This window comes from Castor canadensis, chromosome 9, assembly GCF_047511655.1.
Source record: "Castor canadensis chromosome 9, mCasCan1.hap1v2, whole genome shotgun sequence".
Lineage (NCBI taxonomy): Eukaryota > Metazoa > Chordata > Mammalia > Rodentia > Castoridae > Castor > Castor canadensis.
In genome coordinates this window covers 44,348,619-44,355,034 of record NC_133394.1, presented here as the reverse complement: position 1 = coordinate 44,355,034, position 6,416 = coordinate 44,348,619, and the positions used below count along the sequence as shown (strand labels likewise).

The 6,416-nt window shown below is 36.8% G+C and overlaps 1 non-coding gene across 1 annotated transcript; it reads right to left on the bottom strand.

Annotated features, from left to right (window-relative positions):
- Positions 1 to 2,888: 2,888 nt before the first annotated feature.
- Positions 2,889 to 2,990, bottom strand: LOC141411291 (small nucleolar RNA U13). Its single transcript, XR_012436081.1, has one exon. It is a non-coding gene; the product is annotated as a small nucleolar RNA U13 (small nucleolar RNA).
- Between the last annotated feature and the right edge of the window lie 3,426 nt (positions 2,991 to 6,416).

Genomic DNA, 6,416 nt, shown 5'->3' with positions numbered 1-6,416 from the left:
ATGTTTAATGCAATTCCCATCAAAATTCCAATGACATTCATTAAAGAGATTGAAAAATCTACTGTGAAATTTATATGGAAACACAAGAGGCCACGAATAGCCAAGGCAATACTCAGTCAAAAGAACAATGCAGGTGGTATCACAATACCTAACTTCAAACTATATTACAAAGCAATAACAATAAAAACAGCATGGTACTGGCACAAAAACAGACATGAAGACCAGTGGAACAGAATGGAGGACTGAGATATGAAGCCACACAACTATAACCAACTTGTCTTTGACAAAGGAGCTAAAAATATACGATGGAGAAATAGCAGCCTCTTCAACAAAAACTGCTGGGAAAACTGGTTAGCAGTCTGCAAAAAACTGAAACTAGATCCATGTATATCACCCTATACCAAGATTAACTCAAAATGGATCAAGGACCTTAATATCAGACCCCAAACTCTAAAGTTGATACAGGAAAGAGTAGGAAATACTCTGGAGTTAGTAGGTATAGGTAAGAACTTTCTCAATGGAACCCCAGCAGCACAGCAACTAAGAGAGAGCATAGATAAATGGGACCTCATAAAGCTAAAAAGCTTCTGTTCATCAAAAGAAATGGTCTCTAAACTGAAGAGAACACCCACAGAGTGGGAGAAAATATTTGCCAACTATACATCAGACAAAGGACTGATAACCGGAATATATAGGGAACTTAAAAAACTAAATTCTCCCAAAACTAATGAACCAATAAAGAAATGGGCAAGTGAACTAAACAGAGCTTTCTCAAAAGAAGAAATTCTAATGGCCAAAAAACACATGAAAAAATGCTCACCATCTCTAGCAATAAAGGAAATGCAAATTAAAACCACACTAAGATTCTACCTCACCCCTGTTAGAATAGCCATCATCAGCAACACCACCAACAACAGGTGTTGGTGAGGATGCAAGGAAAAAGGAACCCTCTTACACTATTGGTGGGAATGTAAACTAGTACAACCACTCTGGAAAAAAATTTGGAGGCTACTTAAAAAGCTAGACATTGATCTACCATTTGATCCAGCAATACCACTCTTGGGGATATACCCAAAAGACTGTGACACAGGTTACTCCAGAGGCACCTGCACACCCATGTTTATTGTGGCACTATTCACAATAGCCAAGTCATGGAAACAGCCAAGATGCCCAACCACTGATGAATGGATTAAGAAAATGTGGTATCTATACACAATAGAATTTTATGCAGCCATGAAGAAGAACGAAATGTTATCATTCGCTGGGAAATGGATGGAATTGGAGAACATCATTCTGAGTGAGGTTAGCCTGGCCCAAAAGACCAAAAATCGTATGTTCTCCCTCATATGTGGACATTAGATCAAGGGCAAACACAACAAGGGGAGTGGACTTTGAGCACATGATAAAAGCAAGAGCACACAAGGGAGGGGTGAGGATAGGTAAGACACCTAAAAAACTAGCTAGCATTTGTTGCCCTCAACGCAGAGAAGCTAAAGCAGATACCTTAAAAGCAACCGAGGCCAATAGGAAAAGGGGACCAGGAACTAGAGAAAAGGTTAGATCAAAAAGAATTAACCTAGAAGGTACCACACACTCACAGGAAATCAGTGTGAGTCACTGCCCTGTATAGCTATCCTTATCTCAACCAGCAAAAACCCTTGTTCCTTCCTATGATTGCTTATACTCTCTCTACAACAAAATTAGAGATAAGGGCAAAATAGTTTCTGCTGGGTATTGAGGGGGTGGGGGGGAGAGGGAGGGGGCGGAATGGGTGGTAAGGGAGGGGGTGGGGGCAGGGGGAGAAATGACCCAAGCCTTGTATGCACATATGAATAATAAAAGAAAAAAAATACTTGCTTAAAAACTAGAAAGGGACATTGTTTTTGTTTTTTTATAAAATTTTATTTTTTATGTATTTACAATTTGCTTCATATCACAAAAATTATTTCCATATGAACAAATGCAAATCTATATTATCATTTTGAAGGATGACCAAAATTCTACTATAGAAATATTCTCTGATTGACTGATCCAACAAACACAGTAAGTTTTCCATTTTTTTCCTTCTATAGATGGCTATGAAGAGTTTTGTGCATATGTTTGGGTGTATTTCTTTATTCTTTAGAATAAATTTTCAATAAAAGAATTACTAAACAATGTTTTACAATGTTGGTACAAAGAAGACCTCCTATCATATATTAGTTAATAATTCCAGAGTTCTGAAGTCTTCAGAAAAGAGAAAAGGACTGATTGAAACCAGGTCAAATGGGGTAGAGAAAATTTCCCCCACCAAGTACTAGTATGTGCACTATTGGAAAATAATTTTTCAATATTCTTTCCTCAGACTAACACAGTAAAACTGGGTAAATCTAAACTGAAGATGAAAGTCCTATGAAAATCATTTCCATTCTTTACCTCCTGTCTTGCAGATTTGTTGCTATCACTCCATCCATAGCTTGCAGAAAGGAGGGTTGTCAGTGATCCACAAGGCACATGGTATGTTCACCCTACTTACCCTAATGTTGATATTGCATGGCAGCAGGCATTCACATTCCAAAGCATCACTGTGAGAGCTGAAAATTGTAGTTTCTACAAAACAGTGCATTACCCCATGCTTGAAGAAACAGTCTATTATAGCTGAATTAGAATCTTACTCCTTTATTCCTTTCCTTATTTGAGGGTATTTCTAGAGTTTAGAAGATGCTCCACACTGTACTATTTGTCTATCTTAAAACTATTTGCAGACTAAGTAAATGTGTAATATCTGTAACTCAATATTTATGCTGAGCATTTTGTGCTGTCCTGAGGGCTTTGGGGAGAAGCAAAGTACATCTCTTATATTAATAAATAGCAATACTTAGGTGTAGATAATCTTGTATATTTTTTCACATCAGAAGGGTAATGTACCGACATTATAACTAGGACGAGGGAGGCACATGTCATACAATGACATGAATACCCAATCACCACAGTTGTGATACAAAAATGATCTGTAATTTATTATTGCTAAAATATTTTGTTTACTCAAAGGTCAGGAGAAAGTGTATTTCCATGAAGAGTTTTTATCCTTTTCCCCATGTGTTTTATTTCTCTCTAGGGTGGCATGGAGAAACATTGTAAAAGCAAAGGTGTCTCTCTCCAGCCCTCTCTCTGCTCCGTGCATGGCAGAGAGTGTTACTGCAACATTTTCCTTTCTCAGCTCATTCTGTCTCCTTTTTACATTTTGGGAGTAATAGTTAATAAAAGGTCACACTGCCATTGTGCCCCTTCAGAAAAAGTAATTTTACAGAAGTAGGAACAAACTATGGCCTTCCTTCTCAGAGCCCTAATGTTCACTCATGTTTTTCTGTTATCAGATGACATTAAGCCTACATTTTCCAGTTTGCTAATGGATCAAAAAATATATTTAAAACCTCGATTATTAAATACATCTCTAATATTAGTTCTCCTTAAAAGAAATAACCCAGACTTAATCTTGAATCCTGAGTACTCCCAACATGAGTTGCAAATATAAGAAAAGTTTCTTTTAACACATATTGATCTTAGCAAAATACCAAATATGTAGGAATTGATGGCTTTATCTGTTCAGTCATCTCCAAATACAGTAAAAATAACCAATATGTAGACAAGATAAAAATTTTAAAGGAGTAGAATGCCAAAAGTCTAAAAATGGAGACTGCTTGAATTAAGAATTTCATTTACATAAGGTATGTGACCTTTGCTGCATCTATGAATGCAACAAATTTTAAAAATAAATTCAGAATTTGTTTGCAAATTGGCTTTAACCATTGAAAGAATGCTTGCATGCATTTCCTAGATAGTAAAGGCAGTAAAGAACATTAATGAATTCTTAATATTCCATAATTTTGTTAATATAGATTCATGAATTTCAACTAAATTTGAAACAAATGAGTTTGAATTAGTAATTAATCATAGGAATAGAATTAAACCTATTGTAAAAAAAATCTTTAAAGGATTTGCCATACATACTTTGTTTGTCTTTGTTTAGACCCATCTAGAGTCTCTGAAGAAATGACTACATGTTTCAAAAAATGATATTGCATTCTTAATGTTTTTTATATCATCACATGTGCATTAAGTTCTAGATATAACTGGAGAAAAATCCACAAGCACATTGAAAAATCTCACTTCATAGTTATCCTTATCTCAACTAGCAAAAATGCTTCGTCTTTCTCATTATTGCTTATGTCTTCTCTTCAACAAAATTGGAGAAGAGGGCAGAACAGTTCTGCCTGGAAGCAAGGGGTGTGGGGGAGAGAGCAAGAGGATGGGGGGCAGGGGGGGAGAAATGGCCCAAACAATGTATGTACAAATGAATAAATGAATAAAGAAAAAAAATCTCACTTCAATTCATAGCCACAAATTTCACATGGGCCTTCAGGTCAGGCTGGCCCTCTCAGTCACTTCTCTGCTATCCTGTGCTGGTGTCCCCACCTCCAAAGTGAATATGAGTATTTGACTTCTTTGCCACTTTGTTCAAATCCCCAACACTTATGTTTTGCTCCCACTCTGACCCTCATCTTCTGCCCTCCTCCACTCTCAGCAGATAGTCTGGACTCAAATTGCACTGAAAGAAAAGAAGCAACTTCATACAAAGTTGTCCCCTGAATGTCACCAAACTACCAGTCACATCTTCCCCTGGCTGCTTCTCCATCCTCCCTCCCCCATTCCTGGTGTTCTTGATGGTTGCTAGTCTAACAAGAGTGAGGTGGAATCTTAGTGTGGTTTTGATTTCCATTTCCTTTTGGGCCAGGGGTAGTGAACATTTTTTCATGTGTTTTTTGGCCATTTGGACTTCTTCCTTTGAAAGAGTTCTGTTTAGTTCAGTTGCCCACCTCTTTATTGGTTCATTAATTTGGTAGGAGTTTAGTTTTTTGAGCTCCCTGTATATTCTGGTTATCAGTCCTTTGTCTGATATATACCTAGCAAATATTTTCTCCCACTCTGTGGGTGGTCTTTTCAATTTAGAGACCATTTCTTTTGTTGTGCAGAAGCTTTTTAATTTCATGTAGTCACATTTGTCCATTCTTTCTCTTACTTGCTGGGCTGATGGAGTTCTACTGAGGAAGTCCTTACCTATACCTATTGTTTCCAGGATATTCCCTGCTCTTTTGTGTACTAACTGCAAAGTTTCAGTCTGATACTAAGGTCCTTAATCCACTTTGAATTGATACTGTACAGGGTGACAGGAATGGATCTAGTTTAAGTTTTTGCAGGTAGATAATCATTTTTCCCATCAACATTTGTTGAAGAGGCTGTCTTTTCTCCATCATATGTTTTTGGTGACTTTGTCAAAAATAAGGTGGGTGTAGCTGTGTGGATTCATATCTGGGTACTCTATTCTGTCCCACTGGTCTTCATATCTGTTTTGTGCCAGTACCATGCTGTTTTTATTGCTATTGCTTTGTAATATAGTTTGAAGTCAGGTATCATGATATCTCCAGCATTGCTTCTTTTGCTCAGCATTGCCTTGGCTATTCATGGTCTTTTGTGTTTCCAAATAAACTTTAGGATAGATTTTTCAATCTCTGTGAAGAATGTCATTGGGATTTTGATGGGGATTGTGTTGAACATGTAGATTGCTTTTGGTAGTATAGCCATTTTTACTATGTTGATTTTGCCAATCCATGAGCATGGGAGATCTTTCCCCTTTCTACAGTCTTCCTCAAGCTCTTTCTTCAGTGGTTTGTAGTTCTCCTTGTAGAGACCATTCACATCCTTTGTTAAGTTTACTCCTAGTTATTTGATTTTTTTAAGGCTATGGTAAATGGAATTGTTTTCCTATATTCGTTCTCAGTTTGCTTATTGTTGGTATATAGAAAGGCTACTGATTTTTGTAAGTCGATTTTGTATCCTGCTATATTTATCATGTCTAAGGGTTCTTGAGTGGAGTTTTTTGGGTCTTTGAGGTATAGGATCATGTCATCTGCAAATAGAGATATATTGACTATTTATTTGTTTTGCTAATTGTATTCTTTTTATTCTTCTTCTTGCCTTTTTGCTCTGACTAGGAATTCCAGGACTATGCTGAATAGGAATAGGGAGAGTGGGCATTCTTGTCTCATTACTGACTTTAGGGCAAATGGATTCAGTTTTTCTCCATTTAGTGTGATGTTGTCTGCAGGTTTGTCACATATAGCCTTTATAATGTTGAGGTACATTCCTTCTATTCCTAGTTGTCTTAGACTTTTTATATGAAGTGGTGTTGAATCTTATCAAAAGCTTTTTCTGCATCTATTGAGAAGATCAAGTGGTTTTTGTCTTTGCTACTATTAATGTGTTGTATTACATTATAGATTTACGTATGTTGAACCATGCCTGCATCCCTGGGATGAAGCTGACCTGGTCATGGTGAATGATCTTTCTGATATGTTGTTAGATGGATTTGGTTTGCC